Source organism: Acanthopagrus latus, chromosome 13 (assembly GCF_904848185.1).
Source record: "Acanthopagrus latus isolate v.2019 chromosome 13, fAcaLat1.1, whole genome shotgun sequence".
In the NCBI taxonomy this organism is placed as follows: Eukaryota; Metazoa; Chordata; class Actinopteri; order Spariformes; family Sparidae; genus Acanthopagrus; species Acanthopagrus latus.
The window spans coordinates 19,896,838-19,911,063 of NC_051051.1; the positions used below are offsets into that span (position 1 = coordinate 19,896,838).

Sequence of the window (14,226 nt, forward strand, 5' to 3'; positions counted from 1 at the left end):
GAGAGAGAGAGACGGGCAGACAGGACGGGGCCTGCTGCGGGTCCGCGCTGCGCAGAACAGCGCCGCGGACCGGCAGCACTGCGCATGTCCCGGTGTCATCGCTGCTATTAATGTGGACTCAGTCTCATTTGAGCCGGTTAGTCAGCGCCGGTTTACATTTCTCGTACTTTCCACTGCTGCGTCAAAGCAGGTTTTGGTTTGACAAAGATGAGTTTCAACTTTAAGAACACACCGGTAAGTCCCCTGACAGATGTGAGAGATGTGGCACCAACGTAAAACACAAATAGAAGGCCTGTGGTAATATCACAGCTTAGTTCGGTTCAACGTAATTTTTAGTTTAAAGTCTTGAAAAAGTGTTTTTTTTAAAAGTCAAATATGCAAAGAAATTACAACAAAAACATACAAAATTAGTCTACCAGGATATTACTAGTGATAGACTTCCTAACCTCCCACTATGTTAGTTCACTTTCAGTTAGAAAAGTGGTGCGTCACGTCGTGTAACGTCCTGGGTCCTAGCCTATCTTAGCCTAGCTTGCATACACTGAACTTTTAAAACATTTTTAGTGTCATTGCAAAGTACGTACATCTAATTCATCGATAATACAGGTTTGATTCTTTCATAACTTATTAATTAACAAAATGATATAGGGATGACATAGTTTTGTTGGCTAACCCAGAAGTTAACATCACCCTGGTACCCTCCACAAAAAGTCTATGAGATTTTTTAATTGGATTTCGGAATATCGGCAGAAATAAACTCAGTGACTCAGTTTATGATAATTACATGCTTTGTTCAGCAACATAAGCACCACAAGTGAAAACTACAAACTACACCTCTACATAACTTCCTTTTAGAAAATTGCAGCGTCACACCATTTCCTAGCTTACATGTAACTCAACTGTTTCTCCCCATGATGTTATTTAAAAATGTGTACATCTGATTCATCTCAAACACATGTTTGACTCCTTCATATCTTGTTTATAATAAAATTTTGAGAGGTACTGCAATAGAGAGATGACATATTGGAAGTTATCATCACCCTGATTCCCTGGACAAGAAGCTATGGGATTTCTTAATTGGATTTGGGGCTCTTGTGGAAAATATGATCTGTGGCAAAAACTTGCATATCTAATAAATCTAAAATACATGTTTGATTCTTTCATATCTTAATAACACATCTTTAAAGATCTAATAGAGTGGTAGTGTAGGGATGATGAGGTTTGGTAGGCTTACCTGGAAGTTAGCATTGCCCTGGTTTCCCTTACAAAAAACATGTTTGTTTGTTTTTTTTAATTTGGAATTATTGGCAAAAATAATCTCTGTGCCAAACACAAGTTTATGTTAGTTACACGTTTTATTCAGCATGGAAATGTTCTCAGGTGAACATCACTTTTTAATTTCGTGAAGTGTAGATTAAATCTCTAAAACCGAACATTGTAACCTGCATTAGTTTTTACAAGATGTACATAATAAACTGATGACAGAAGAAACATTCAGAGTCTTAAAACACTCCATTTACAAATAAAGTTAAAAGTTTTACTATCAATGAAAATGCAAGTTATGTGGAAACACTCCCTTCATAATGAAATATTAATCAATTATATATTGTTTTATTTATTTACGTAGCGTAGTGTTGTATCCTCCCAAAAACAGACAATCAGACATGAATAGACGTTTTTTAAAAAGTGGTCTGAACTCTTCAGTAATTAATTTGAGCAAATACCTGTCCATTTCAAAAAGGAGAAATCCATTTGACAGGTATAGAGCATTTCCTCCTCCACCAATAAAGTGCTGCACTTCTACATTATGAAATTGTTGGATTCAAGGTTGGAAATGCTCACTAAAAAATGTCAAACCTAATACAGCAGAACCAAAGTTGTCCACTTTTATTCCATGCATTCTTTTGTTTTCGCCAAAACCTGGTGCCCAAATTACCCACAATGGAACCAGGTTGCTAGCCACAAGCAGAGATCAGGAGTGGCCTACAGAATTCTAGTATGATCACTTCTTATTAACTCCACATTTGTTTCACTTTCAAAACTGTAGTCTTCAGGCCCAACAGAGGCTGACATCACTTTAGACATGGAACTGTGTGCGTAGTAGTTAAAACTAGCTTCACCTCAATAGCAACAGTAAAATGCTACTTACACACTTGAATCAGCAGTCACAATCTGATGATGTAATGCCAGCCACAGGGGGCATTTTTCTATTACTTTAAGAGTAAGGTAAACATTTCAAGCTCCATTATAGGGTTGGGAAAGACCAACCTCATGTTTGTTCAAACTGTCAATGTGTAAAATATGGTGTACATGCAAAATAATACATGATGAGTGATTTATGTTCCTAAGGCTACACAGAGCATTAATGACACACTACCACAAACATGACTCAGCTGAGAGAAGTGATGGTTTCTATTCTGGTAATGTGAGACTAAGAGAGCTCACAGTCATTGCAGTCCAGGAGTGACCTTTTCATTAATGGTTTCTAAACCTACGTTTACCTACTTTTACCCACTTTTATGTCTGTTGAGCCTTGAGTTAGCTGAAAGGTATAATATGTATGAATGAAAACTGCATTAGACTTTTAAAAATGACTTTACTTTTGTTACATATTTTGAGATGTGTACTTCCAACAATTTTCAAACCCAGAGAAATCCACAATTTACTCATGGTTTCATTTCTTCACCTGTTGCTACTTCTGGGAAACATAAATTGTAAGAAGAGACTGAACTTAACGTGAATAAAACATTTGTGACTGAGTCACGTCAGATAGAATTTCATCAGAAATTGTGGTAATTTAATATCGTATTCAACACCAGCGAAGCATGTTTGACAACAGGATCATTTGTGTATTCCTGTTACTTGTGGGAGTGTTTATTTGCCCAAACCTGCCAGATTACTTTCCTGTACATCAGCTTTAATCTAGCGAACAGTGGCACACATTGAGAGTGTGTGTCAGCACTCCCTGAACTACAGTTGGGAAATTTATTTTGTGCTGTTTTGACAGTGAGACCCCAAGTGACAGAAATGAATGTATGTTTAATTTAGCATGAAGACTGAGGGAAAGAGTTTGTCTCGGTCTCGGAGTTCCAATAAGCCAACAAGTTCTCCAGGAAGTCACAGCTCAGAGTCAAGAATTTGGCCAGAACATGAACCTCATGAACCTACAAAATTGTTTTTACATTTTGTTTTTTTGTACCAAGATGTAACATACAAATGAGTCAGTATTAAAAGGTGTTAGTAGACAGATTTGTCTGAATATAGCCAGCTTGTTCAACCAGTTTCCAGTCTCTATGCTGAGCAAAGCTAACTCAGCAGGCTGCCGCTTCATACTAACTTAGAATAATGAGAGTGTACTGACCGGCCTTATCACCAGAATAAAATGTTGGATATTTTTAAGGAGACCTGGCAGCAAGAAAGGCATATTTTTGGGGGGAGGTCCAGCTGTGTTTGTCCTGACCAAAACAGGTATTTTAAGCCACAACATGATCTTTTTCTAACCCTAACCAAGTGGTTTTTGTTGTCTAAACCTTATAGACTGTAAGCACAGAGATGTCACAACATAAAATTGGAAATTGAATCTAAAGAAATGTAAAGTTGCAACAAAGAGACATTTTAATATATCATATATATGTATATATTTTGGTGATTAGGTTGATTATATCTCAACATTTCAGACCTTTTGAACTTGAAGGAAGTCACTGACCATTCATGCAGAAAAAAGGAGAGAAAAACATTTGTCATCAGTAGAAGATCTGCAAGTGTTTGTCAGCTGTCCATTCTGTTACGTGATTGCGAGAGGCTAGTGATGCTATCTGCTCTTAACTGAGTTCAAGGATAAGATGGCTCATGATGTAACGCCCCGACATGCAGCTTGTTGACAGGTTATTTGTGTTAAGATACTAATCAAAGACAGCCTCCTTCAGGCACAAGTCTGCATTCTTCCTGTCGAGGAGAGGAGAGAACCAGAGAGCACAGGGATGGAGAACAGAGGGAGGGAGGGGGGGAGTTTTCTGGTAGAAGTCAGGCTGTTCCAGGCGTGTGCGGCCTCCCTCCTCCCCTCGCTGACATTACTCATGAAGCTGACAGCTCATTGGCTCAGGTGCTGTATGTCATCAGATGCTCTTTTAGCTTAGTAAAAAGAATGAAGAAAGGATGTACAGGTAAAATAATGTATTTGCACATGGGTTGATGTTAAATATGTTATTTTTTAGTTCCAACAGAATGAGTAAAATCAATAAAATCCAGTCAGTCATATAAATCACATTTATTTCTCATCTCACTGTGCTTGCTTTTTTTTTTTCATGTTTTTTTTTTCCCTCCAGTGACTAAATAACGTTGAATCTTTATATTTTAGGCCGTGATATGTCTCAAAACACGGATAAATCACCTCTTGTTTCTCAACAGTTACACACGTTTTGATTTGTTAATCTTGTTTTCTTCCCACCCAGACGTTTTATGGTGATTTCTACAAATCTGGTGGATTTTTTTTAGATTTAATATCAACTGGCATAAAACCAACTGCTCACCACTTTGTATGAAAACCAACCACAGGACCAGTCGTGACCGGTTGTATCTCTACAGCTTTAGAAGATTCATACAGGTCTCAAACTGTCTATAACTACCTCCATCTCAATCAGCTACAAAAGTCAAATGCTGCCTCAAGATTTGATGCATCAGTGTTTATAATACAGTATTTGTCATGTATGCAGACAACACGTCCGTGTTTTTACTTTCCATTGTAAGGTCTTGTCATATCCGCCAGAGGGCAGCACAGCACCTGCTGTAATTTGTTCACAACATGCCTGAAGACTGACCGTCAGTGTGAGCTGGGACATCTTCATTTACATGCATAAAATCTGTGTTCATATAGTTTAATAAATGCACAGATCAAAGTTAAAATGAGTAGATGGGCTGAGCAAAAAACAAAGGAACATAATTGGTATGATTACTGTTACTTTTGCACGCACATCTTTTATTAAAATAAATCAAAACAAATGATGTTTTTATTCATTTGTAATTATTCACATAACCTGTTTTTGTTTTCATGTGTGGTTCTGTAATTTAATTTTCATGGAGAAGGTTATGAGTTCCATCCCCATAGGAACTTCTGCTTCATCGTCACATAGTGAAGCTAATAAATCACTACCAATTCAAAATAAATGTGAAAGTTTATAACCTTTAACCTTTTTAACCTTTTAAAAATTCAATTAAATTCAAATGTTGATGCTCGATCAATAGTCAGAGCCTTGCTCAAGTCATTAGGATTAATGATCTTTGGAACATGAATGAAATCAAACTCAAACAATTTATCATACAGTTATAGATGTATAAAGTCATTGGTCATTAAAGTCATTGATCCTACTAAAAGTAAAAATGTCTTTACATGAAGACTAATGTTAAGTTACTGAGAGTCTACTCCTCAGTCTTGACTTATGAAGTTGATAAAGACCTGAGTGTGATGGTCACTGAAACACAGGCAAGAACAAAGCTTTATGAATCCTATGAAAGGGTTTTGATTGCTACACACAATTAATCAAACTAGCAGTTCCACTGGGGATTAAACCCAGGACCCTCTGCATGTAAACCAGACATGATGACCACTACACTATGGAACTATAAATCGGTCAAGAAGTTTTGCAAGAATTGCTGGGAAATGTTTTCCAGGAATTAAAAAAGTCCTCCAATGACAATCATATATATATTTATTTGAAAAGTTTTGTATCAACTGTGAGCTAAAAACCTAAGAACTGTAGTGGAGTGGTTTGCAAGGTTTGCGTAACATCCTGTGTTCACTTCCCAGTGGAAACTCTACATTATGGTTTATCAGTACATTAGTTAAGTCATTCACAGAGTGTCAGACACTTTATAGAGACTTGCACTTGCACAGCTAAATGAAGAATTTTGTTCCAAGTTCATCAAAAGGATGACAAATCCTAAAGAATTCAATAATCCCCTGACTTTTCAACTACGACCACTGCTGGTCAGATGTCAGCTAATGTCGAGTCTGTCAGAGTCTAGGTCTCATCTCAAAGTGTCTGAAACTCTGTGAATGACTTAACTAAGATATTAAATAACCACAAGAGAAAGGTTGCACTGGGGATTGAACCTAGGTTCTTCTCTGCATACAATACTGATGTGCTAACTGCTACACAATAGAGCTACTAGTTAGTCATGATCTTGGGAACATGATTTACTTTAACAGAAACTGTACTTAAAAGAAATACTTGAAATATATATATATTCTAAGGGCTCCAACATTGGCTGATGGTCAGACGTCGGTCAATGTTGGGTCTGTGAGAGAGTTTCTGTGGCCCTAATTGTTATGTTGTGTCCTGCACAAATAAAGAAAAATGCTTTATGACAGCAGCGGCTTGTATATGCACACTCCTGAGTCGTCTGGTGTCTGGTGGTATGGAGAGTTTTTTTCCTCTCTCTCTCGGGAGCAGAATAAAGAAGCCAGCTGGCTATTGGCTGTAGTCTTTGCAGCGCGTTCAAGTGCAGCTTTTCGGCCGAGACACAGGCGACATGAGGCGACACCACAGTCAGCTTTCATCACCACTAGTTCTTTGATGTCGGTTTGGTGTGTCTGGGCCTGGTTGGATTTTGTGTACAAAGACTACAGCCAACAGCTGGCTGGCTCCTACGTTCTGCTCCTGAGAGAGAGGAGAGAACACTCCATACCACCAGACACCAGACGACTCAGGAGTGTGGATATACAACCTGTTGCTGTCATAAAGGGTTTATTTTTGCGCAGGACACCGCAACAGTTAGGGCCGCAGTCACTCCCAGGCGGACTTGACTTTAGCCAACACCTGACTATCAGCCGGTGTCAGAGCGTTTTTCCGTTAAAGCCAATCAAGTTCCTCGGATCATGAATCCAAATGATTTTGGTGATCCTCTGACTCTTCATCTAGCACACATCGTGAAACCTCAGCTGAAGAACTCTTGTTGTGCAATTCCATTGTACAGTGATTAGCACATCTGCTTTACACGCATTAGGTCCTGTGTTCTATCCACAGTGGAGCCATTGTCTTATGGTTAATCAATTCATAAGTTAAATCATTCACAGACTTTCATACACTTTGCAGAGATGAGAGCTAAACTCTAAAAAGGTGATGCTGTCAACTCTGGATAAAGAAAGCTCAATGTGGAGCTTTCTTCCGAGTTTGTCAAAAGCTGGCATTTTAAGTTAAACAATGTTTTTCTAGAAAGCCATTAGGACTTACAAAATGTAAGAGGAGGGCCACGCATTGTGTATTTACTTGAAATATTAAACAAATACTACTGAACAATGATAATCTAATTCGAAATGCACAAGAGACCATCAGCACTGAATAAAAAGATTAACTATTTCATGTGTAAGACCACAGTAGCCTCTGTTGTGTTTCTATAGATCATATTATTACTATTATCTAAGGAACTCCAGCAATCCAGATAGGATGTGTCTGATTCATTTTCTAATCATTAAGTAGTGGTTCCACTGGGGATTGAACCCAGGACCTTCTGTGTGTAAAGCAGATGTGATGACTACCACACTATAGAACCATACAAATTACAAATACAAATAATAGAAGAAAAAAAAAAGATCAATTCTAAGGGCTCCGACGATGGCTGACAGTCAGATGTCGACAGCAACGGGTTATATGTCCACAGTCCTGAGCCGTCTGGTGTCTAGTGGTATGGAGAATTTTTTCCTCTCTCTCAGGAGCAGAATCAAGAAGCCAGTTGGCTGTAGTCATTGCGGTGCGTTCAAGTGCAGCTTTTTGGGCTGAGACACAGGCGACGTGAGGTGACACCACAGTCAGCTTTCATCGCCACTAGTTCTTTGGTGTAGGTTTGGTGTGTCTGGGCCCGGTTGGATTGTGTGAGCATTGTTACTCTTGCACCACCGATACTGTTTTTGTTTTTATTTTGTAATACGTCAGGATGCATTGAAAGGTTTGCAGTGAAATTTGATGTAGATATTCATGATCCCAACTATAAACTTTCTGAAAAACTGCGGTCCACTTGACAATCTCTATGAAGGCTAATTTTTGCTTTGAACGTGAGTCTAACTCACAAAGTGAGTGTTCAGACGCTATTTCACACAGTTAATCAGTTAATTCAATCATAAAGCATTTGTTCCACTGCCGATTGAAACAAGGACCTTCTGAATGTAAAGCAGACCACCATACAATGAAATGTCTTGTTTTTATGCAGCCTACTTCCAGAATGTAATGTATAGCGGGTTAGTAGCTATCATTTGAAAGTAATAAGTCACTTACAACAGTATTACAGTCTGTTTATAGTCCCAGAAAATGACATTATGTACTATTTTCCATAAGATCTTTTTTTTTTTTTAAATAACATAATAAAACTGAGGGGTTGGTTAATTTATACTACTTCATATTTATTTCATTCTCTATCTATGCTGGTCCATAGTGTAAAGGTCAGAAGACACTGGGTTCAATCCCCAGTGAATCCACTGATTTATGTTTACACCGTTCAAAGTGTATATACAAAGATGACATAAAACAAAACTCCCCTGCAGGAACCAACTTGGGAATATTTGTTATGCCTCTCTCAAAGGAAAAAAATCACCCTAAAATGAAAATGGAGTCATTATCTCCTCACCCGCCTCCTCTAACCACTGCAGGCCACCCGGCTGTAGACCTAAAACAGACTGTTTACCTTACCGGCGGTTTGTTTTCTCATGCTAAAAATATTCTCACACTTTACTACAATCTTGTCACTGCCAAGGTCTAAGACTCAAATAGATAGCAGCGTGTAAGAGCAAATGCACACACACACACACACACACACACACAGTGAAAGCTCCTGGATCAGATGCGTGGGAGGAAGCTTTCACACCACACGCTGATGAAGTTTTAGTCAACTGTCTGTCACACGAAAGAGAGTCCCAGAGGCCCACGCTCGTCTCCTCTTCCGGAGGTGTGTGTGTGTGTGTGTGTGTGTGTGTCTTCCTGTTGTTTTAGATTCCTCTTCACTCCCCCACTGCTGCCAATCCATGACCTCTGACCCCGGCTGAACCCAGCTGTCAGCTGTCCTGGCCTGTATGGGACAACTCTCTCTGTCTATCGACTTCTTTCTTTGTGTCTCAGTTTCACTCCTCCTCTCTTCCTCTGCTGCCGTTACGCTGAAGCTCTTTCACTTTTGTTTCAGACAGTGGTGGAAAGTAACTAAGAACAACTTTGAGGTACCTGTACGCAAGTGTTTCCATTTCATGCTAATTTACACTTCCATTTCATTACAATTTCAGAGTAAAATAGCAAACCTTTTCCCCGCTAGATTTATCAAACAGCTTACGGAGTTAGATTTTATTGAAAACACAAATGACACACTTCTTAAGATTAACCCTCCAGTTCTTTTCTTATTGTGACTACTTATAAGAGAACACAAATAAAAAAAAAAAAGATTTATGTTGCAAATGTATGTTTCTGAGTCATTCCATGCATCAACTCATCCAAAATCCAGAACTTTTCCCCGTTCATGTCATTGGATTTTGAAGTTGAAACTTCTATTAAAATCATGAGATCTTGCAAAATCGAGGGAAGGTTGCAGTAGGAATCACTGTAACCATTCAGCAACAAATATTGAAATTGCAACTTTCTTGAAAAAAAATCATGTTGAAACTTCTATTTAATTCATGGGCCCTTGTAAAATCCTGTAGCTGATCTCCAAATAATTGTTACGTAACAATTTTTTTCAAACATCTCTGAGACACTAAGGAAACACTAAGGAAAACTAAAGTTGCAAGAATTGTGCTTTTGGTCTATTAGATTTAGGCACAAAACTCACTTGGTTAAGGTGAGGAAAACATCATGTTTTGGCTTAATATATCGTTTTTTTGTCACCAAAAACATGACTGGAAGTCATCCCAAGGGCTCTCTCTTTAAAGCATTCAGTGGTTACACACACAGAGTTGAAACACTGCTCTGAACTATGGTCACTGGCTTGCCCGTCTTCTGGTCTATAACTCCCCCACCATCACGTCCACATTCTGATATGAAAGTCTGGTCATAAACATGCAGTGTGAACTATGACATGTTTTGTCTAAATTCCAATGTGACACAAATGTGATCAGTGGTTTGCAGAAACTTTAATAGTCAGCATTGTATTCTGGCACCTGGGCTGGCCACAGAAAATGACAGTCGCAAGAATGATTTACATGATTTACAGAAATAAAGTAGGTTCAGGGTACCGCAGGATTGGCACTCAGATCCAGGGCTCCATCCAGAATGTGTTCACTTCATGGTACTGCGCTCTGTAGCTACCTGGTATTTACAAAAATACTTAGATTATAATTTGTTCTCCTTTCCTCATACAAAAATGCAAAGAGAGTATTTCTTCCGTGTTACCCATAATTTTAATAACAAAAAATTCGATCAGTTGTGGGGAAAACGGTTTTAAAAACACCAATATTCTGTAGAACGTAAAAAGTAATCATGATATAAAACAAATGAACAAATCAATGAATTCCACCAGCCCCGTTTTTATTTTACACATATCATCAAAAAGAGCAACAGAACGAGGACAGGCCACCAGAGGAAACACATTTTCAGGGGTTAGTGTCAGCACCTGGAGTTGAGTCACTGCTGACCAACAACTGCACATGCTGAATCATCTCATCACCATGGAGATATCAGCTCTTTAAGGTCGTCACCCTGGACGTCCATCATCTGATCCACAGGGACGTTTCACATGGTCGCTGTGAGCGAGAGAAACATATGGAGCCGATCTCCTGCCGGACACGTTGACAGAGCTGTGGGAATGAGTCGAGGCCGAGCGTCTCAGAATGGACTCACACTGCAGCGACCGGACGAACTGCTCAGGGCAGCAGTGGACGCACACATCAGTGATTCACCTGCACCTTATCAAAATCTCACGATTAATTGGTTTTCTGTCTCTGTTGGATACAATTTTTTTTTTCCATCTGGTGCAAGTGTCATTGAGCAAAAAAAAATCTTATTCTGTTTTCCTCCGGCGTTGTAAGTCCAAGTAAAACAAAAGAAGAAGCAAAACACCAGCAAGAGAGAGAAAACAGAGTGAAGACGCAATAATGATGATAATAAAATAAAGCACCTTAATTTTCACCACGTCTGACATTTTATGCGGTTCTCAGCAAGAAAGAAAGACAGAAAGAAAGAAGTGGTACTAACGGCTCGTAGTGAACGGCCCTGATGATACTTAAGGGGAATTACAACGGCTGGCAAAGAATTAGGTACAATGATATAGTTTCATTGAAATTGTATACGTTTTTTTTTCCTTTTGATACCATGTAAAGTTAATAGAACACACACACATGCACGCACGCATACACGCACATGCACGCACACACACATAACCGCAGAGATCTCCACCTGACAACGAGATTAAATGTCTTTAGCGAAGACACCTTTGATGACTGGTTTTATTTTCTGCCTGTACAAACTACAGAAACACACTCTGTTTGTTGTCATGACTGAATAAACTTAATTAACAAATTGACCTTAAAGGACAACACAACTTCATACTGTTTCAGTTTGCTTATATGTGGCGGACCCTGCCATCTTTCGGGCTTCAAATGGTGTTCTGGACTTTATTTTCCTCTGAGAGAAACTTTTTTTTATTTCAGCTATGGAAAAAGTGATCACCTCAGTGTTTATATCATTACATTATTGATATTGTAAATATTATGATTCTTAGTTTGAATTTCTCCTCCAAAACTACACGGTGTCCCAATAAAGATACAGCTGTTGATAAAAGTATTTAAAGACCTTTCGACTGATCAGCCCTTAAGAACAAACATTAAGGAGCTGTGTTGGTGTGATGAAGTCAGTCAGTGTTGTTGTAGCAGCAGCTCTCCTCCACACAGGGGAGGTAACAGCTCTTCTTTAACAGGAAACAAAACACACAAAAAGGGCGACTTGTCTCTTTTCTTCTACATTTCTCCGTTTAAAATAACCACTGTCTTGCCGTCATTTGTTTTGTCCTCTTTTTTTTGTATTCTGTTTATATGTTCTCAGTAAAATATGAGGATAAACTGTCCAGGAGAAGTCGGCAGCATCTGATGACTCGCTGAGATGTTTTGAAATCTTACACTAAATATCCTCTCTGCTCTCATCAAAACTCATTACCTCTCCTCATATACATAATCCTCATTAATCCTCCTTGTACTCATGAACAACGTGTGAAAAAGAAGAAAAAAAACACTCTTTGAAATGAGAGTCCGCTTCAGTCAAGCTTTGGCGCCTCCAGACAAAAATATCTCAGGATACCATTAAAAAATGTCAAATTCAATTATGCCTTTCTCTCTTTTGGTCTTATTAGACATCACACACACACACACACACACACACACACACACACACACACACACACACACACACACACACACACACACACACACACACTTATGTAAAATCTGAATGAAAGGAAGAGGAAGTCCTGAGGGCTTTGAAAGCATGATTGGGAGAAAGCTCTTGTACTGGTGAGAAAGGAGAAGGTGAATAACAGGCCCTGGTAGCCGGCAGCCAGCACAAAGTGGAGTGGAGAGCTCCATTCTCCGTGCCAGAGAGGGAGACCCCTCACGGGGGGTGGGTGAGGGCCCAGAGGGCCCTCGGCAGCCCAGGACCCTCGCTTAATGAGAAATTCCTGGGGATTTAGAGGGGCGCAGAGGTCTTCATTTTCTCACTGCGCCCACGGGCCCCCGGTAGCCGGGTGGCGAGGGTTCTCTTTCAGCCCTGAAACGTCCCCAGAGGAAGGGAGAGTCCCCCCATTCAGCAAGAGCAGGGGCCCGCCTGCCTGCTGGATTATGTATATGAGATGTGGGTTGTAGGATCACAACCTGCCACCTTCTGCACACTGCAAAAAATGTCAAGTCATTTAAAGCTGCACCTGCCTTCACAAAGTGGGGCTCGAGCGGGGAGGAGCATCCCATCCCCTCTAATTAAGATGCTTTACATTCACACTGATGAGTGTCAGGCACCAACATCAGCGAGAAGAATGTCCCCACACAGGAACTACAGAGAAAAACACACCTCATGTGCCAGCGCCCAGATTCTCCAGGCCAAACTCACCGTAATATGTAAACAACTTTTAAAACCTGAGCAGAATTAGAACTTTTTCCAGAGGCGTCGTTATAGACTTTTGCCCAAAGTGACTTACAGTAATTCTGCCATACACGGATGGCGGTAGCTGCCATGCAGGATGCCAACCAGCACATCAGGAGCAGTTTGGGGTTCAGTATCTTGCCCAAGGACACTTCGACATGCAAACCAGGGGAATCGAACCAGCGACCCTCTGATAAAAAGACACTGGCCCTACCCCTGAGCCACAGCCACCAACCATTTGTTAACAACAATACACTGCCTGAACTGTTTATAATTGCGCTGTTTATATTTGTACATATGATTCTATTTCTGTTCCAGCTCTTCTTCTTACCCTTTAATCAAATTGTTTATTTTTCATTATTATTGCTTATTGTTATATTGAACTGTCCTTTGGCTGCTGTGACGCACACATTTCCCTGTTTGTGGGACTAATCAGGGAGCTCTGATTCTGATTCTGCAGCATCTTCACATATGAACATGAGATCTGGGCAGACTGGGCTGGTCCACTTCAGGTTTTAAGCATTGTAAACACACCACAGGTCAATGAATGGCCTACTGAACACAAGAACAGCCATTTTTCAAAGCAGTTATTGCAAGATTACCAGTTAATTATTGTTAGTATTTGTCTTGATTATCTCATGATAATGGTGTCAAATTATCCTGTGGCTTGAAGTGGTAAGATAATTCATCATGAGTAAAGGACCTCATGAAATGAGTGTGAGTGAACAATGACTCACAGACTCGGCTGTGTGGGGTATTAACTTGAATGAACTATTAAACAATTTTTGAAAAAGAGTGGCTTAATGCTATACACCGGTGTAGTTGTCCTCAAACCCATCAGCCCCCATCGCTTTTGGGGCTGATGTTGTGCAGTCCAAACCTTGCATTAAACCAACTTGACAATTCAACAAATAGAAATGTTGCTTAATGATATGAAAAAAAAAAAAAAAAAAATTAAACTGGAATTCACCTGAACCTGAGGGATGATTTGGAAAACAAGTCAAAGATGGGCACGCTCTCGGTTCTTTCAGTGGGATGTTTGATTTAAAATCTAATCAAGGGACGATTTTATTCCCAGTCCACTCTCCTCTGGCTGCGGGGGAGCGGACGCTCATCTTACCCTTGCCGGTGT

At 39.7% G+C, this 14,226-nt stretch overlaps 2 non-coding genes across 2 annotated transcripts; both read right to left on the reverse strand.

Moving 5' to 3' along the window:
• Positions 1–5,545: 5,545 nt before the first annotated feature.
• On the reverse strand, positions 5,546–5,618 carry trnav-uac. Its single transcript has one exon. It is a non-coding gene; the product is annotated as a tRNA-Val (tRNA).
• A 1,857-nt stretch (positions 5,619–7,475) lies between these two features.
• trnav-uac lies at positions 7,476–7,548 on the reverse strand. Its single transcript has one exon. It is a non-coding gene; the product is annotated as a tRNA-Val (tRNA).
• Between the last annotated feature and the right edge of the window lie 6,678 nt (positions 7,549–14,226).